Raw genomic sequence first — 20,898 nt, forward strand, 5'->3', positions numbered from 1 at the left:
ACGGTCTCCACGTTCAGTACATGGAGGTATGTAGCCAAGCTGAATGCAGTGTAAATGTGTTTACTAGCATACATGCAAAAATTTCCTGATGCCACCAGGGTTCTCTCCTCGGTGCTGCCCACCGCTCTGGTGTACCGCCCACTACTTTGAGGGGATACTTTGCAATTAGATTAGCTGATTTGGTCAAAATTTCTGTCTCCCTCCTCCCCCCCCCCCTCCCTCTCTGCAATACTCGTGTTTTTCTATCACGTGGGGAACCATTAGAAAAAAAAGTTATGTATAAGTTGAGAAAATAACTGTTCCAATGCGCTGTAGACAAAAATCGGGCGTCAGAAGTTGCCATTGCACCGTAGAGGGCACATCTTTTCAGTGATGCAACACCGCCTTTTTGGAGCCATTGCAAAGAGGAAAAGTCGGAGCTTCAGATAGCCACACTGCCATATTGTGCCGTGCAAAAATAAAAAGCAGAAGAAGCGAACAAAAAGTGGAAAAATTTGCATCGTGGCTTATTACTGCTCCCACGTGGACTCCGAATATGCTTTGATTGGCTACCACATATTTGAATCGACTAGCCCATGTGTCGCGTACATTTTGACAGTCATTTTGTACATTTTGTCCCAGCGAAGTGTGGCGATCGTATTAGGATGCGTCCCTGGCTCACCTCTATTTCAATAATGTGTGCAAAATGCAACATGGATAAATGTACAATTGAAAATGGTAGAATGGTCGTATTGAAAAGAAAAAAAAAAGGTCGGGGGGGGGGGGGGGGGGGGGGGGGGGCTCAGTTGCGTGTGTAACTAAGCATTTTGTCCACCCCTAAAAAATTTCTGGGGATGGTCCTGCCTGACGGTCCTGCTTGACGCCTCAATAAGTTTTGTAGACACACTATGTGGTGAGTGCTGCAATGTAATTAGATGCCTTTTTGTCAGTGTTGTCTATGTATGAGCCCACTGCGCTTATATTTCTTTCATCCTCATACTTAACTCCATAGGTCAGCATACTCACTCACCAGTACACTGACTCATACTTGCTCTACACTCCTTTCACAGGTGTGAAATGAGCATTATTGAGCGACACAGGGTGTAAGCAGGGGGGGGGGGGGGGGTTATTCTGTAAGAGTCCACCTAGTGGACTGTCCACTAGGTGGAGTCTTATAGAATACCCCCCCCCTCCCCCCCCAAGATGTGAGCATGAGCAAATACCAGTGAGTGCCGGCTGATGTGAGTGTGAGTGCCGGTGAGGTGGAGTGAATGCGAGTATGAGAAAAATCAAAACAAATGTGTTTCTTAGTTACATTTTTTGCAAGGAATTTACGTAATATGACGTGGTCATTAAAATTGAGGATAAATGCAAGCTTCCGTGGAGCCACAGCTCATTATTGGCATCAAGCCTGGCTCCGGAGCATTTCATCCGTACGTTTTTGCAAATCGAGCCATGCACACCGCTATGATGCGCACTGTAGATGCATTGACGATAGCAAAGCGCTCACTACAGCATTAGTGTCCACGACTGTTTCTATTTGGCCTGTTGGGTGGCCTAGCCATGGTCCCCTCCCCCTCATTTGCAAAAGAAATTAACACTCACACTTTTTTTTTTTTTTGCTGGCACGAAAGTGTTTTATGCCGGGTTTCACAACTGATTTCCTCCAACGGATGGTAACGGATGTGACGTCGGCTCCGGTGCCACCATCTATGAGCGGTGAAGCAAAGTACTGCATCACGACACTAACGAGCGCCGATAGGTAGCGCTTCAGTGGTCACAGCGTAGCGGAGGCTCCAACGAAGTGTAGCCATAGAATAAAGAAAGTGTGGCCTCGTGCATAGAGTTTCATATAAATAATTATTAACATTGTCCTGGCAGCATTCGACACAGGACCTCTAGCAGAGAAGCCCGATATTGAAACCATTACGCCACAGACGCATGCACCGACAAGCGAGATAAAATGCCCTTATGGAATTAGCACGGGCAACCCGGTAGAGCTGCGACGCGCTCAGCTACAGGAATGCCAGTGGCAGAGTTCGTACCATGCGCCACGAACGCACGAAGGCGTTCTGCTTCACGCTGGCATGTTTCTCGCCAGAGCAAAGCGACATTCGCCCGGCAGTGGCATTGCCTTTCTGTGCCACTTAGCACAGCAGTTGTCTTAGGTGGTGCCATCGCAAGCAAAGCAGTAGGCGATGCACTGCTGATGCATGTTGAGGTCATTGAAGCAATGACACAAGTTCCATGTAGCAAACACCTCTCAACCAATGCTTGTGATTTGTTTGCTAAAGTCCACCACAAGTTGTACAAGCAGAAATGCATTGAGAGGCTTAGTGCATTTCGATTTGGCTACCCCGACAAGCTGAACCATTGTAATTAGTAGCGATTGTGCGGTTTCGCAACGTCTTCTACATTTCGAAAAGTATAGATTGCTCTGAAATTTACGACAATGAAGGCATATAAAGCACAATAAGCTAAGCCACAAGAATGTCTAAATCCCAAGCACAAACATCGGACATATCCATGTACTTCCCATCATTCCCATCGTGGCTGAATGATTACAGCGCCAGAGTCTGTGGCCTCGTGTAGGCAGCTACCGCACATGGTTTGGCTTCGCGTCGGATTAGCTGTGGCGCCTCGTTGCCTATGGATTGCGGCTTCAACATGCATCAGCAGTGCATCGCCTACTGCTTCGCTTGCAATGGCACCACCTAAGACAACTGCTGCGCTAAGCGGCACAGAAAGGCAACGACGCCACCGGGAATCTCGCTTCGCTCCAGCGAGAGACATGCCAGCGTGAAGCAGAACGCCTTCGTGCGTTTGTGCACGGTGCGAACTCTGCCACTGGCATTCTTGTAGCTGAAAGCGTCGCAGCTCGACTGGCTGCCATAGCCACTACGGAGCAGGACCACAATGCTCGCACCTTCACTGAAACCACTCGCCAGCAGGATGGCGCTCGCCAACAGGACGCCGCACGCCAAGCAAACCGCAATACGGCCAACGGCCCCCAGATCGTGTGCCTTTTGCTGCAGCAGACCGTGAGTTCTCGAAGCCATGCAACAGCTTCTGTGAAGACACGTTTCACTTTCGTGTTCTACAGATTCCTAAGAAGAGGGATCAACCGCAATTTTTCTCTCTTTTGGAAGGGGATGGGGGAGGTCATTGAAGCAATGACACAAGAAGTTCCATGTGGCAAATACCTCTCACCAATGCTTGTGATTTTCTGCTAAAGTCCACCACAAGTTGTACAAGCAGAAACGACAGAAATTCCTCAGGCATATCAAAGGGCGTGACAATAGAGGAAGTCGTAGAGTCGAATCCCCTACAACGAATGCCGCTACAATGAAATTTCCGCCGCAACGAAGATTTCCAATTCCCCGTCAGCTGCCCATAGAAAATAATACAAAATGTATCTCCATAACGAAGGTGCTTTATTCAGTATTTCCGCTTCAACGAACTTTTTGAGAATGAAACTGGGACTGAATTGAAATTAGAACTGCCGAGTTGTCAAATTAGAAGGCCCTTTGAAAGCTGTGACGATCGTATGTCCACTTGAACGTGGTTTTCGCGAACGAAATCAAATTCAAAGTATCGATTTATGCCACTGCAATCCATAGCCACGCGTGGTCATCACGCGCCTGCGCGAGACTGCATGGGATCACCACAATCACTGCCGTTTTCTGTGGTGTGTGTCCGTTGAAATGGCTACGCCAACGAAGAAGCTAAATTTCTCTCTCTCGAGGAGAAGGCACATATGATCGCCGAGGCAGAAAGCAGAAGGAAAAAATTTCGCAGTTTCGCCGAATGCGAAGCATCGATTGCGATAGCAGATTATAGTAGACAGCTATACAAACTAAGGATCGTAGTTTTATCGGCCATATAAACTTGTAAACATTCGCTTACTAACTAAATACCTAGCACAGTGTCACGCGTGCACAGGTAAACATGAACAATCTTGCTCGATGACCCCAGAAACTCAGTGTCACCATGCTGGAGTGAGAGGAGGTGCGGCAATAGCAGCGAGCGAATTGACCTCCGTGCTGTCTCTCGCTTCAATGCGAACTAAACGTCAAAAGCACAGCGCACACAACTCTACCAGCACTAGTTGCACTTTGGCCACATCGCAGATCGCTTTGAAGATGAGGAGCGCGCGGGTGCGCACTTTGTGCACGGCGCAGATTGCTTTCAAGATACGGCGGCCGCGCCACAGCCGCTGTTGTCAACATCATGCCAACGTCTCGTCGTCTGGGGAAAATGACCACGCGCTAGACACTCTTGACTCCGGCAACTGCTTTGAAAGTAATGGTAATGAATCCTTTTGACCTCATCTTAAATGTTAAAGAGCCCACAACAATGACATTGAGATCGCTCTTTTAACGGACTATGAGGCTTGCGTAACGCCTTTGCTTGCCGTGAAGTGTACGAAATCCAGGCTGACCGACTTCGGGAAATAAAACTTACGGTAAGTGCAAGCTTGCCCAGTTAGCCGACTTTCTCATAAACATGCAATGAAATTGTTTTAATCCAAACTGCTTCATTGCGATGGTGCATGTGCCGAAAAATGAGTGCTTCTATCGCGATCGGCCGGGCACGCGCGTTGAGTTAGGCATCGGCCGCAATGTACGAAAAAGGCTGTAACAGCGGCGCGAAATGCATTCTCTCGTGAAGTTGACACTTTATTGACCGCCTTCGTGCGTATCAACCTTTGCCCCACGCCATCGCGAAGATTTCCCGGACGATGGTTTCGGTTTCGTTCGCGGCTTTTCCATTTGGCACACGTATATACATACTAATTTCGCGTCAACGAAGTTCCTCCACAGCAAAATTTTTCGCGTGTCCCGTGAATTTCGTTGTAGCGGGACTCGACTGTATTTAACTTTTTTGTAGCCATCAAAATCATATGCACGTTACAATCAAGGTTGTGCTAGGATTAAGTAAATGTTAAACGTGTTCGAGGATTATGTGTGCTGAGAATTGCAGTAGCTGCAACTAGCTTGGTGCAGAAGGCTGTTTTGCTACTGCAGTAGAATGACACTTGCCCACTTCTGCTGCTTTTTCAAGTTGTCCTGGTTTGCCCTGGCACTAGGTAGGTCCACAGCTGAGCACTTATTTTAGCCATCTCTCTGCAGAAGGTGTCACCACCTTGGAAGATGAGTTTGATCCTATCAGCGATGATGAACTGGAGGCCCTCATTGATGAATCTCAGGAGAAGGAACCAGCTCCTGAGCCTGAACGTGAGTGTTCATTTGATGTCTGTACTGTGGTTTTGGTTCTGGTTTACGTATGTTGGGAGGAAGCGTTAAAAAGAGCGCAGCATTTGTGCACACCATCAAAATGCCTATTAGCAGAAAAGCCCAAGTTGCAAGCCATGAATATAGTGCACTGCCAGCTCATTAAGTGGCATGATGGAGTCAAACACATTTACTACCATAGCCACTAGAGTAGCGCTTTTGCTGGAGCAAGTGAAGGAGTGTATCTAATTTCTTATCGTTGAATCATAAGAGACCACGGAAGAACTTCCTAGAACATTTGAATTCAAATCTTCATGCATTCTTCCACACCTACAGCGTTTTCAGGATGTGAAACTGAAATCTCTCACTTTCACAATAAGGATTTGCCATCCATGTGTCAGCTGTCTTGATTTGACAAACTTAGTCATATTGACACATTACACAGATGTCTAATGGTGGAAGATTAGCTTTGTCCTTTCTTATTGTAGTAGTGCATAAAAGTGGGTTAGTAGGTTGGTGTTCATTCTTAGGCATCCTGTGTGTGTTTGCACTGTTATTGTCTTTGAGAATTGTGTTCAGTACAAGCTGTTACACCATTAAGCAGGGTAGCAGCAGCAGCAGCGAAGAAGCTTGTTTCCCTCCAAAACCTTCTGCGTTTGTTGCGTGCAGCGGCCATCTCAGACGTGCTGGACATTGACTGGTCAATCTTGGTGAAGGAAACCAGCCGGCCCAAGGAGGGCACCGCGAGCGAGAAGCGTGGCTCTGCTCGCGAACGCTATTCGGGAGCTCGTGTGCTGGCACGCATTGGCATCTCGCGAGACCTGGCTGGTGAAGAGCTTGCTCAGCAGGTAGTCGTTCTGCCAGAAGGAGCTGGCCAGCGACAAGAAGGAACCAGATGAGCAAGGTGAGCCCTTCAGATCTGTTTTGACACTAAGCATTCTGTGCTTCTTACCAGGTACTTGGGTTAGGCAGGTTCCCATGTCGCCTAGTGTAGGGCCTCTTCAATAAAAAATTATATCTCCGATGGTGAGATTTGAACAAGAGTTATGAAATTTAAAATTTCACTAGTTTTAAAACCTGACTTGGTGTTGCTTAGTACTTAAGGGGAACACGGGTCTTCGAGACCGAAAAATCGCGGGTCAGTCCTGGTCAAGTTGGATAAGGATTGAAGGTGACAAGGCCTGTGTGTATTTGAGAACCTCTCTTGAAACCTGACTTGGGATTGCTTAGTACCAAAGCACATTGGCAGGGGTCAGTGCTGGTCAAATTGGATAAAGATTGAAGGTGATGAGGCCTGTCTACTTAAAACTTTTGTTTCTGCTGTGCATGGTCATCCAAATTTTATGAGCTTTTTGTCCTGGATTTGGGAAATGGTGGGGGGAGCAGAGCACGCTAGTCCTTGGTAGGGCAGACACATTTTTAACCCAAGCTCCCCCCCCCCCCCCTTTTTTTCCTCTTCTGTTATTTGGGGGGGGGGGGGGGGAGTGGCTTTCTGGACGGTTTACCTCGCTCAGCCAACTGGCTATGGTAACCTTCGGATTGCATTACTTCTAGTGTTAGATTCCTTCGCTCTGCATGGATGGCTTTTTGGCTGAGTAAAGTGGGCCAATCCAGGAGACTTTATTAATCAATGGTGGTAACCTGGTGGACTGATCATGATACATAGCAGTGCATGATATGTGTCCTCACAAGGTTTTAATGTACGACGGGCTGATTCTGGGGGCTGTGCAATGCCACAGCACCCATGTGCCTTATTATCCCATGGGGCTAACCAGTAGGTGTCCCCAGGAGCATATCTCAGCAGGCCTACCAGGAAGCTGTCGCTTGACTTTGAGCATCATCCTCGATGGTTTCTGTCCAATTTTTTGTTGAGAGATGCGCTCTTCAAGGAGGTCAGAGTGGATCTTGGTATTAGCGCACTGCTACTGTCCTATTGACATTGATGACATTGTCCTATTGAGCAACAATGGAGAGGAATTACAACAAATGATTGAGGACCTTCATCGAGAAAGTGCAAGAATTGGGTTGAAGATGAATATGCAGAAGACAAAGATAATGTTCAATAGCCTGGCAAGGGAACAAGAATTCAGGATCGCCAGTCAGCCTCTAGAGTCTGTAAAGGAATATGTTTATCTAGGTCAATTACTCACAGGGGACCCTGATCATGAGAAAGAAATTTACAGAAGAATAAAATTGGGTTGGAGTGCATACGGCAGGCATTGCCAAATCCTGACTGGGAGCTTACCACTGTCGTTGAAAAGAAAAGTGTACAATCATTGTATTCTACCGGTGCTAACATATGGGGCAGAAACTTGGAGGTTAACAAGAAGCTCGAGAACAAGTTAAGGACCACACAAAGAGCGATGGAACGAAAAATCTTAGGAGTAACGTTAAGAGACAGGAAGAGAGCGGTGTGGATCAGAGAACAAATGGGGATAGCCGATATTCTAGTTGACATTAAGCGGAAGAAATGGAGCTGGGCAGGCCATGTAATGCGTAGGATGGATAACCGGTGGACCATTAGGGTTACAGAATGGATACCAAGAGAAGGGAAGCGCAGTCGACGGCAGAAAGTCAGGTGGGATGATGAGGTTAGGAAATTCGCGGCGCAAGTTGGAATACGCTAGCGCAAGACAGGGGTAATTGGAGATCGCAGGGAGAGGCCTTCATCCTGCAGTGGACATAAATATAGGCTGATGATGATGATGATGATGACTGTCCTGGTGGAACGTGTGGAATAGAGGTCTATACAGCATTCTATTTACTGTGCGAAAAAGCATGATCATTCCTGGTATGCATGTTCGTGCCCTTTGCAGATGAAGGAGCAGGAGCAGGGAATGGAGCAGCACAGAAGGACGGAGATTTCCAGCTGGAGAACCTGACGGCAGGCTTTCACGCGGCTGCTGTGGCGGCACGGAGGCAACAGAACCTGGCACTGGAGTCATGCGGACGCTACTGCCGCGCCCTCTCAGCACGCCGGGATCTCATGTGCGCCGGGCACTCTGCAAGGTGGGCTTGTCAGACTGTGCACGCCATCTATGTCCTGAACATAGCACTCAGAAACTGTTACCTTTGTTGTGTAGGGCAAACCGCGGATAACTATTTCTAGTTTAAAGACCGTGGAAAATGCATTACTTGAATTTCCTGCTTATCGTGACAAGAGATTTTGCCTCAGCGACAAAATGTACATAATTTGTCACGCTCCACTGACATTATGTGGAATCTTAGGTTCTATGCCCTGCCCTTCAAAACAATGAGCCTCGTCGATTTTCGGAGCTCTGGCAGCCCGCTGGCAGCCAGACAGCAGCCAGCTAGTTCCGGTCCTGATAGAAAGTCACGTGGGTTGGAATCCCAAGACAACCCGAAACTGCCTGAAGTTTGAAAAATCCAACGCCGGAACAGCTGGCCGCAGGATAAACGTTAACATGCTATCAGCACGGCAGCAGCCGGTGAGGCTTGCACGCACTCAGCGTAGTCGGCCCGTTTATGCGTTGCCAACTTGAAAATATATATAGTTAGTTGCATTCAGGGGTACAATAAATTTCGTGAGATTTTATTGCGACACGGCACAGGACGCGCACTGGTGCACCTCACTTTGCACAGCGCAACTAACAGCCTGTGATGCGTCCCATGCCAAGTCGCGAAATCACAAGCAAGTGATTGTACACCCGAAAAAGTCGCTCGAGGATGCCTGCTTGCAACGATCATGTTGACCAATGGCGACATTGATGAGTTGGTTCATCATTTGACAAGACATGAAAATGCAGGATATCAGGTACGTCTTATACGCATAAAATGCAATAAGCACCGAAGTCTGCAGTAAGCGACCAAAGTTTGCAATAAGCGGCCAAAGTTGTATAAGCAAGGGGCTGCACATGTGCACAGAGTAGTCGGTAAAGCACCCGAAGTAAAATTTTCATCAGTTAAAGCCTACCGGGAACCACGTACACTGGGCCAGATCCACTGAGTGCAGCATTACATTTATTTTGTAGCCAGCAAGGGTCTTATATGTGTAGCATAATCGCTGATTCTTTAAGTCAGCTTTCCCACATTGGAGCCGTGTTATGTGGTGAAGCATAAGCAAAATGTTGTAGTCGAGCATATTAGGAGTTGAAAGGGGCCACTTTCGCGAAACATTGTACATGTCCCTTAATTATTCAGGCACTCAGCATCTGCCTCAGTCGCAGTATGAGCGCTGAAACACCTAATAACTGTACTGGCAACCATTCGGAGCTGTTTCTGACATATCTGTGGCAACTGGTGGCCTTTTGCACAGTTTACTTTTCCCCGGCTGTTACACATTTATAAGCGGTCTCTTGAGAAATGTATCACGGGGTTCTAATCTATACGACGGAGAGACGGAGCAAACACTGGTTAGCTGCTACACCCTCGCTAATACAGAAAAGGGACTAATCCCGCATATGTGAAGCTATGTGAAAAGGGATACCACCAGAGAAAATTAACTGTAAAGTCACCGCAATGTGTGGGAATGAGTGTCTACAACTTGCATGGAACACAATGCCGATATAATATGCACGCATGAGAGCCCGCACGTTGTTCATATCTGGGAAGAAGCCTTCACGGGGACACACCCCAAAAAAAGCTTCAAATGGTTCGCGCACCCCTCCTCTCGCACCGCCTCACAAGGCAGAACGATGCGTTAGGGTCCTTAGAAGATACGCTAGAAGTAATGAAATCCGAAGGTGACCGTAGCTAGTTGGCTGAGCAAGGTAAAAGTCAAGCACCACCCCTTTGCAATCTGCCGAAGTCCCCACAAAGATGGCGGCAAGCAAATCATCACCTCTTTTGTCGTCTGCTAGCCAGAGAACTTCCAGAGAGCAGCTAGACGAAAATCGTCCTGGCTGGTTCTGGCAGCCCGCGGGTAGCCAGAACCATCCAGCCAGAATGAAACGAACGCCCAGCGGAAGTGCAATCGTGCAGCGGAGCGAAGCACACCCGAGAAAAATGAAGGCACTTTGGGCTGGCTCTGGCAGCCCGTAGGTTCTCAGAAGTGGAAAATCGAAGAGGCCCCAATGGTGGGCCTTGGATTCATTGTTCATTACGCTTCAGAAATTGGCCTTCTCAGAAAGCTTTAGCTAAAGTTCACTTGGTGATGTAGAAGGGCCTGAATTTTCTACCATTCTCTCACAGATAAATGTCCTTATCAGGGTTACTCATACATTAGAAGAATATTTTTCCCTTTTTCCACTCTTCCTCTGGAATCTTTTAATTATGTTCCTCCTCCCTATAGAGAGTAGCATGTCAGGGGTCATTTGCATGCCATCAAACATCTCTGCCTTCCAATAAAGAGCTTCTCTTCCATCTGGGGCATGCATCTGCTTACACCTCACTGTAAATTGGAAAGAGCTATGGATTCAATAACAGCAGGCAGGAGGGCAGTTGTCTGTGCCCCGGAGCAGTTTTCGCGAAGTCAGTCAGTCAGTCAGCCACTGATAAGCACTAACTGCACTTTCTGAACAGGTTAACCTCAAATATAATTAGTTTATTTGTGGATGCAATGTGAACACTCGTCTGAAAGGCATTGTAGACGTGCTAGATGCTGCCACTATTGAAATGAAGTGGTAGACTTGTATTTACAGTTAAACCTGGATATCACGAAATTGACAAATTCCCGAAAAAACTTCGTTAAAAGAGGATTTTCTTTATATGCAGTTCCGGCACGAAAATTCGAAAAAGAAACACTTACCCGTATTTACTCGATCTAAGCGCCCTTAATTGTAATGCCGCAATCGTCTTTCCATTTTCGTCGAGGCACTCATCCTTGGGAATGTCACACCAGGTACCGGATGCAATGGACGCGCGTCGTTCGCACAAGCGCGAGGCATCGGATTCGAAGAGCGAGCGTCACGATGGCGTCGTAGCGTCATATAGTGTTACGTAGAGCCCTGCTGTTACGTTCCCAGGGCTGGGTTTTCCCGGCTGTTACGTTGTTTTTCGGCCGTCCCGGCACAGCTCCCATAAACCCATGCAATGGTAACCCCGCTGTTGCGTCGCAACTGTGGGACCGTTCCCGCATCATACGTTGTGAACTGCCACCCCGCGCCGGCCCGAGCAGCCATTTTGACTTTTCATGTCGCTTGGCTTGGTAGCTTGACGATGGCATTGGCTGCCCAAAGTGCCGGGGGGCGACAACTATGACGTATTTCGGTTTCCGCCAGCAAAAGTATGGCCCTTGAGATCCGTATTTGCTATATAAAGATGGTGTCTATGACGCGTTGTGGCCCTAAAATTGGTTTTGGCTCATAGATATTCCGTATAAGGTCCAAGGACGATAACGCAGTCGCCGCGCGCTGTATGCTCTATGTGCGATTGAAAACGTGCGAGGGGAGCCGACGACCGCGTCTAAATCTCGGGCGCGCAAAAAAAAGCAGGGAGGAAGCGCGCCTTCTTCCATTGCGCTCGGGGCACCGGCGAGGGAGCGAGGGGGGAGGGATAGCGGGGCGGCGCTGTACTGTACTCTGGCATCAACTGCATACTGCGCGGAGGCGCGCGGTCGCGCGGGCCGTATCTTGAATGCGATCTGCATTGGGGCAGAGTCTATAGGCACCGGGCGGCCGTTGTAAGGCGCCAGCGGCACGCCGGCGACATGCTGGGGAACAGCGCCGCGAGCGGCAGCTGTCGGAGCACTGGCATGTGAAGCAAACGACGAAACGAAGGCACTCGGTGCTTCCATGATTTGGCACTGCGGGTTTTAGGGGCTGACGCACCGGAAAACGCATTTTCAGGTGTCTGCTTTTGAGAAAGGTCGTCACTTGTACGAGGCAGATCACATTCGTGGAATCAAGTAGTATATAAAGCAGAAAACGAGCGCAAATTGTGATGCAAATGCACCACGCGAACGGAGCTCCGCGGCAAGCCAAGACGTGGATCTCCAGCACTTATATTGCAGATGTTATTTTGCTGTGCGCGTTAACATTCTTGCGTATTTAATCATGTAAATAGGCGAAGAACACAAATATTATGGACAGAAAAGAAGAAAGGAGACATACGTCTTCCTTATTCTGTTTCTTGAGCTGCTTTGCCGATCGCACATGTGTCAGTAAGTTCCCGTTCTCTGTCCGTTGTAGTTCTTTTATCTTTGCAAACGATTACCCATTCTTATTGCTTATAAACTAGCCCAAGCTTCAATCATGGCTCATTTTATATAGCTTAGCGCGACGGTAGCCGTCGGTGGTGGTGAGTGTGAACACGCCACTTGCGTTGGCGTTCGCCGTCGATGCACAGCACAGTCATGTGCCGGGCGCAACCAGAGTTGGGAATTGCTAGAAAGGAAAATGTACATTAAAGGAAGACTGATACACTGATAAGACGGCAAAAATGACTACAAATCTGAGTGTTCGCCTTCAGTGCCCGCACTCCGGAGCCGTTACAACTGCGGAGGCGAAGACAGGCAAGTGGGAGACGAAGCTCTTGCGTATGAACGGCTCTTTTATTAACGTTAGAACAACTAGACCATACCAAATCAGGGTCCAAAATGTACAGTGCCCAGTGATTGAAGCACTGGCAGCGCGCGGCTGCCGCCGTTTTTTTTTTTTTTTTTTTTTTTTTTTTTTCTTTTTCGCTCCACATGTGAGCGCCGTGAGACCAAATGCAGTCATAATGCGTTAACGAAGGTTTCTCGCTTTCACTATAAACACAATGCATCAGTTTGGGCGTCCCACAGTCAGTGCAAAAAACCGCTGGCGACACAACCGCACATATACGACTTTCCGCCTGAAAAACGCGATGCCGCGATGAACAACGATTGAATTGAATGGCCTAACCAGCTTCAGTCATGTTTCAGTAACTGTTGGTGCACCTAAAAACGTAACATGTTTGATCAGACTTGGTTTCACACGGCAGCGCCTGCTGCGCGCGGCCCCGGCCGCCACATGCCATTACATTCGCGGCGCCGCCGCATAAAGGCGCCACCGGTCCAAATTCATCCCGCGCCCGGTGCCTATATCAGTATAGATGCGTCGGCGGCTCGTAGCTTTGTGCGTGCTGTGTGTTCTCGGCGCTCAGTTTGCGTTGAAGCGATAGACAATAGCGTATCACACATCACGAAGGTCACTTCGCTCACTTCTCCAGCGGCGCTTCCACACGCCACCAGCGTTTGACAGCGCGTGTCCGCACTCATCGAGTGTGATGTGTCACAGCATGTACCAGCGCGTCGGCAACATCAACTGGAAAAGGAGAGAGTGCCGGCTTGGCGGGCTAGGCCAGCTGCAGCAAGCGGCAGGATCAGGTTTGAATGACAAGAGGGGGAAAGGTCACGCCCGCGGCGGCAAGATCACCGGGTCGAGCGATGCAAGCCCGTGTCGCACACGTGCGCTCACTTCGCATTCCGTCGCGGCGGAGAAGGTGCTTCCGGTTGCTGCTCGCGCAAAAATGACAAAAATTTGGGGCGAAATCTCTAGGTTGTCGGAGGGGAAAATTTGTTATATCGAGGGGGTCTCCCACTGCCACTTCGTTACGTAGAGGTCTCAAATACATGTGCTTCTATGGAGTAACGGCGGGGAATAGAAAAACTTCGTTATATCCAGGAATTCGTTATAAGCAGGTTTAACTGTAGTATGTGCACCATTGAAGACAGGAAGGGATGCTTTGCAGTGTTTACTGTGATGTGAATTGTTAAGTGGGCATAATGGAGGTGGTCACATGACCTGCTTTGAATATATAGAGAGAAAACATTCCTGGTGACCACAGTGTTTGAACACAAGACCTCCAGTTTGAAACACCAGTGCCTTAACCAAATGTCTACTCCATCAATGTACTAGTATCTAGCAGAATAAATATCAAGCACTTGTATGCCATATGTTGAAAGTGGAAGCCGTGCCTCTTAATTGTAATGCTTGTTACAGCCTAGACTTCATCTGCAATAATATCAGTTTGAATTTTGATGTGGTCATATTGAAAGGTTAATTTCTATATTACCACGAAGCAGGCTGAACATACTGCAGTGGTTAAAAACTTTATATAGGACAACAGCAAAACCACTCCTATGACCTGAACAGGGGCTCTTGAAAGCCTCTCCAAAGACTTGCAGTAACGGGAAGTATGAATAACGAGATGACCAAACTTTTAGTGCGGAGATTGGCTCAAGTTTTTACACAGCCCTGTGTGTTTCTCCTTACACCTGTCATCCTGATACATAACTTCACTTTTACATTATTTGCACATTTGAGTTTTACTGCATGCAACTGATAACAGTAATGATGCACTTCATTGTACCTCACAAGTGAAATTAAATGACTGGTCATAGAAGATAATTATGCGAAAACTCACAGTAGTTTGGCTAGTCTCGACACGACTTATTGCATCAATTTAATGTCTTGGGGGTCTGGCCGAGTCCGTGACGTTGGCCGTCCATGGTGTGGCCGTCGACCTCGGCAAGTTCGAGTGAGGCTCCTGGACCGGCTGCAGCCTCTCACGGCAGGACCGGGCACCCCAGAAAGGACCCCTCTTCCAAGGCAGACGGCACGCTCGATGATCCCCGGAACGCCACGTCGGCACTCGGGAAAGGAGCGAGACGGAAGTAGCGGCCGAGGACGTCGCTAGGCCTAACCCGTCACCACTCCCTGCCACGTCAGCAGCGACCGGGTTATCCAGGCTCCTGAGAAGAGCGAGTTGAAGGACCGACCGCAAGGCAGCAACGACTATACGACAGTCGACGGAGGCACCGACATTAAGAAAGGCCCAACGAGATCCCCGCCGGGAGAAGACGAGCAACGAGGACGAACTCCGTAAGAACGACTTTCTTGCGTCGCCACAACAGTAGGCCAGTGATGCCAGACTTTGGGGTAGGAAGGGCCTAGGACTAACGGAGGCGAATTTTGTCAGGGAGCGGGCAGTTTAATTCCCGTATAGCTAGCACCTTTAAAAGTGCTGTTCCGCAAAGTTTTGTATTTAACCAAAAATGGTAATAAGCGATAGAATGGTTACATTCTAAAACTGCTATATATATATATGCACACTCTTCTGACTTCCTCAAAAATATCTTGGCATGATTTTTTGAAGTCTTTAAAAAGAGCACTGACTTTCATTTTCAACTCATCATTTTTTTGCAAAAAAAATTAAGGTCTAAATCCTCTAAACCTTAGAAAATGTACCAATTTCTATCTCTGAATCAGTTTGGTTTCTGTACTGGGGAGGTGGGTGTAGGTGCAATCATGAAGCCATGATACAAACGCTGGCTTGGTCCATTTCTGTAATCCCTGTGACTGCCACATACAAGCACAGCCTGAATAAACACGTGCAGTACTCAATCTCATTACAGCGAAGCTTTTTTTAGATACTCTGCCAGCTTTGCTTGGCAGTGGTTGTCTGGCATCTCTTGAGCATAGCGCTCACAGTACAACACACACAATGCATTTATCGTGCAAAGCGCTGTCAAACACAATAGACTCGAGCATGAACGCATCAATCATGCCAAGCAGTGTGCTCACGTGTTTATGGGCAATCTTATGGTACAAATCCGAGTAGTGGTGAGACGAGACCACAAGAGATACCTAGGCAGACCTCCAAAGAAGCGGAAAGCCGAAAGAGAACATCAGCACTATGCAGCAAACGTCAGGCATCAGCACCAGGCAATGAAGTCCACCCAAGCATCTCGAAAGTTTCACATTCTCATGGTTCCGGCACAGGCGTTTGACCTGCGCATTTTTTTTTTTTAATAAGGAATGCCATCATACCTAGCCTTAATGCTACATGGCTTCTTCAAATTTTGCTCTGTGTCATTACATCACGATAATATTCAGACAACTTTAGTACCAAATTAAAATATCCGATGTTTCTCAACCTTAATACTTGCCAGTAATCATGCTTTTATGTGTGGCAAGCCTGTGGTAGAATTTATATACAAATACAAAAATATGTGTGAGTACTTTAAATATTCACGAGGCATATTCTTGAAAACCTGTGCACAACCGTATTGACATTATTAGAGTGTTTTAGTTGAGCGTCTTTTACGGTCCGCTCCGCTCAGAGTTGCTCCCCACTAAGCCACAGCGGAGCGGCGGGGCAATTTTCCCGCGTTTTAGTTTATGCGTATAGCGTAGCGGAGTGGACCTTTCGTAGTTGCAGCGCCCTCTGGTCCAAATTCAGCGTAGTGAAACAAAATTTTTAAAAACGTTTGTCACTTTTACAAAGTACAACGAATATATATAACTTAATTGTTCATGAAGTATCTAGACGGGTGCTTGTAATGCGTTACCGGTGCATTTTATCGAGTGGAAAATGAAGCTTCGACTTGGTGAACCCCAAGTGATAGCCAGCGAGGTTGCATTTTGAATCCAATCCAATCCTTTGTGACGCCAATGCGCAGGCGACGTTTTTGTTAGCTGTGCGTTTCACTTTATTTCCTTAAAGAACAAGTTGGAGATGTATTACACAAGTTATTCGCGCTCGCACGACTGGTGCATCGATGCAAGGTGCTTCGTTGCACGCGCGAGAGAGGGCGCGTGCATCGCCCACCCTCGCTAGTGAAAGACGGCAGCAACGCTCCCCGCTCTGCTTAGGCAGCTTGTAAGCGGACCGTGATTCTCGCTCCGCTAGCCCGCTTGCGGCTAAGCGGAGAGCGCATGCGCATTCGTGCTTCCGCTCTGCTCAGCAGCTAAGCGGAGCATAAAAACGCTTAACTAAAACTGTCTATTCTTTACATGACTGCAGGTGTATGAGCCAAGTTCCACGGAGCCAGCTACGAATGTGGATTTGCAGTTGTACAAGCGCAGCCTGCAACTCTACCAATCTCGTACCCAGGTGCAGCTCGCATGTTAAACCTGCCCCTCCCCTTCTTCCCAGGCGCTATTTCTGCAGTTTCCACTTTGTTTCCACCATGTATTAATTGGTCTCACTGACAATTGCTGAACAATTGGCCCTTCTTTGCTCTGTTTTCCTTTTTTCTGTGCCTTCACAGTCGAGCATAAGTGGATAGAGCCGTGGTGGAGAGGGTACATTCTTCAATCAGTCTTATTAAGCTCCTTGGTGCTGCTTTTGCGTTCTTTACGTTTCATCTTTCACTTTGTTCTCTACCCGCATTTCATCCCTCTCATCATTGTTGCCCTGTCTGGAGAAGCATTAAAAATGTCAAAATCACCGCTGGTGTTTGGAGTGTTCATTTTTATATTTTGCCTCTGTGCAGCCATGGTGACCAAATTCTGATGAAGGTGGAATGCAAGATCAATTGATTGAACTTAGGTTCATGTTAAGGAACCCCAATTAGTCAAAATTATTGTGGAGCTCTACAATATGGCATCTGGGACGGCCCAAGTTTTCTTTTTGGGGCATTAAGTCTGTTTGATCGATCTTCAGTGAATCAATCAATATACATGATCTGCATTGTAGCACATATCTCTGTTATTGCATTTTTCTTCAATTACGTTGTTTTGCTTTGTTGCATAAGCAGGAAAGACAGCATTAAGGATGAGGGTAAAAGCTCCTACAAGTCTGGGAGGGACCATTGGTGTGAGTCATGCATCCGGCATTGAAAATTTGGTACTCTCAGCATGCCTAATCTATAGTCTACCACACATTTCAAACATTTCCACATGTCAAACATTTCTAACAATAAAATTCTGCTTCCTTGCTCACATTCCTGAATTTTTACTCCCACACCTACCTAATGTGGCATTGTGAAGTCCTGCACAACTGTTGAGAACCAACCTACCGAAGGCTAATCCCACCCCAACTGTGGGTTACCTCTCGCAGCTGTTGACATGCATGCATGTCTATACTGTTACTGCATCCATTTGCTGATTTATAACTGTGGGGTCCACTTGAAGCAGTTTAGTCTCTATGTATACAGGCCACCAGTATCTGCATCATCATGTTGTGATCGTGGCATTGTTGATGAGGTCAAGCAGCAGTGATTCGATGCACATGCTTGCATAAAAAAAAATTACAAGATGTGCAAGTGCATTAGTTAGTTTTGCCGAAATGTTATGTAAAAAAAGCCGGCAGGTCCCATGCCCTGTGGGAATCGATGTTATGCGAAGCAGTGTGCAGGGAGCCTATCAAGTTAACGAATCGATCATGAGAGCACCAAGATGTAGGTGGCTTTTTCATGACCTGCATGACATGCATGTCATGACATTCACGTTACGAGTCCTCGGGAGTCCCTTTAGCAACACCTAGGAGACCTGAAGGCGAAAGCCTTAGCCATGCTCAAGACTATGACTTCAACTATTGACCTTTAGCCTTTTCCTTCACTTAGTAGCACGTCCGAACCCATTTCAGTGGTTTTATTGCGATAGCAATTATATGGACACTCAAAAGCAGATTTCTGCCGTCGCCGTCGCCGTGAGGTTCCGTATGACGTCAATGGAGATGAAATCGTCGCCGCGCGCCGAACGCTGTATGTGCGAGTGAAAGGGCGCGAGGGACGCGTGCTTTCACGGGGAGTGAACGCATGGCGCAGAACAAACGTGCGTTCTACGCCGTGCTCCCTTAAGGGCTGCAGAAGTAGGCGTCTCTTTCCTCCTTTACAATCGCCATATATGTAGAGCAAACGCACTTCTTCCGACGCGCTAGAGGCCGTGGGGGAGGGGGAGGGAAGGGAGGCGACGTTTAGCTGCGGCACCAAGTGCCTATTTATATCAGAGGCTCCGGCAACAGTCACCAACGCCGCACGCATTTTGAGCGAACGCGGGCAAAACGCCGACGGCGTCGACAACAGTTCTGCGTGTTGCCGGTGCTGCTGCATGTCCAAGTTTATACAGCTGATAAAGCTAATATCATTACTCCGTATAGCTCTCTACAAATTTGCTATTGCAATTGATGCTTCGCCTTTCAGGTGAAACTGCGACAACTTTTTTCAGTGTTAATCTTTTTTCGCTGAGTCATGGTCATGACTATGGCTTCTACCACCATCCTTTAGTGTTTCCTGCACTTAGTACCCACGTAGGAAACCATTTAAGTGGTTTCTGAGTGTTAATCTTGTTTTGCTGAGTCATTGTCATTTTTGTTGTGTCATGCTCATGACTATGACTTCTACTACCATGCTTCGTGCTAAGAATATTGGAGGAAATCAGCAAATTCATGCTAAATCTGTAAAAAAAATTAAGAGCCCTTTCCCTGTAGAGGAAATCTGGGTAAGCGAAGCTTGTGGCAAGACGACGCTGTCGCAGGCGTTCTGCTTCGTTTGCCCTAACTCGGGGTCCGCGGCTCTTCGCTGACGTTTCGCCTGGGCTTCAGAAGCCCTCACGCTAGAATCGGCACATCTTTGACGAGCCCTTTCCCGAGCGAGTTCGCGGCGCCGTTGCTCAAACGCAGCTTGCTCCTCAGCGGAACGCACCACACGCGGCCTTCCCATCCGCACGCCGAAACTGATCCGAGGCGAGGGAAGCCCGGCGGAGCGTGCGCCAACCCCCTTTCCCTCCCCGCAACACCAAACGACTCTGATTGGCCGCGCGCACGTCACGTGATTTCGGCGCTGGCGCAGCTTTCCCTGCACCTGCTCTCCCACCCCCTTTTTATTTCTTGTCCCTGGCTCATACCCGCATATCCAATGCGGGTATGCGCCATATGTGACGTTTAGCGTGACCGCCGCCACCGAAATATGCAACGCAATACAAGCTTCGCTTGAAAATCCATCATCATCATCAGCCTATATTTATGTCCACTGCAGGGCGAATGCCTCTGCCTGCGATCTCCAATTGCACCTGTCTTGCGCTAGCTGATTCCAACTTGCACCTGCAGATTTCCTAACTTCATCACCCCACCTAGTTTTCTGCCGTCAACTGCATTCCCTTCTCTTGGTATTCTGTAACTCTAATGGTCCACCGGTATCCATCCTACGCATTACGTGACCTCCATCAGCTACTCGCATAGTGCTGAACAATTGCAGTGCCAGATTTCCCCTGGTATTAACATGAAACATCATGGCCACATGTGTTCAAATGACTGAACGTGCAAGTCTACAAGCAAGTGGCAAGGGCATCATCACAATTACTGTATGCTTATCAGCAACTCTGCGCACGCGTAGTATTCGCAGTGTAGCAGTTGAATGGCTACACTGTGAATACTATGCGTGCTTGCAACTTCCCTAATAATTCCTGTTGCTATCATAAGATGGTGCTGCAGACATCACTGGCTGCATAACTGCATTCTTTGCAACACACTGAACCAATTTCGATTCTGATCAGGTGTCGATAGAGCTGCGATGGTATTAATTTTTGTGTACTACAGTAGACTTCCGTTAATTCGACTGCGGTTAATGCGATCCCCGGTCGGCACCCACACATTTCTATGGGTTCAAATGTTCGTATTTCGACCCTAAATTGGCGAGAGTGAAAGCGCGCGAGGGACGCGCGCTTTCACGGGGAGCGAACACACGGCAGAGAGAGAGCAAAACGCGCATTCTGCGCCGTGCTCCCTGAAGGGCTGCAGAATTAAGTGTCTTTCCTTCTTTACAATCACCATATATATATATATATATATATATATATATATATATATATATAGAGAGAGAGAGAGAGAGAGAGAGAGAGCAAACGCGACTTCTTTCGTCATGCAAAAGGCCGTTGGAGGACGGGAAAGAGGCAGGGAAGGCGACGTTTAGCTGCGGCACCAAATGCGTATTTATATAAAAACGTTGCGAGGCGAGAATGTGGTAAAGACTTCCGACGCTGCTCGATGAGTGTCCCATTCTGATCTCATCGAAAACCTCCGAGCCGCTTCCAGAGGC

At 47.8% G+C, this 20,898-nt stretch overlaps 1 long non-coding RNA gene across 1 annotated transcript; it reads left to right on the forward strand.

Annotated features, from left to right (window-relative positions):
* The first annotated feature begins 3 nt into the window (after positions 1 to 3).
* LOC119442171 (uncharacterized) lies at positions 4 to 17,307 on the forward strand. The gene is made up of 5 exons (XR_007465671.1): positions 4 to 26; positions 5,112 to 5,216; positions 5,883 to 6,117; positions 8,030 to 8,222; positions 16,884 to 17,307. It is a non-coding gene; the product is annotated as an uncharacterized LOC119442171 (long non-coding RNA).
* Positions 17,308 to 20,898: the final 3,591 nt, after the last annotated feature.

The sequence above is a fragment of the Dermacentor silvarum genome, chromosome 2 (assembly GCF_013339745.2).
Source record: "Dermacentor silvarum isolate Dsil-2018 chromosome 2, BIME_Dsil_1.4, whole genome shotgun sequence".
Lineage (NCBI taxonomy): Eukaryota > Metazoa > Arthropoda > Arachnida > Ixodida > Ixodidae > Dermacentor > Dermacentor silvarum.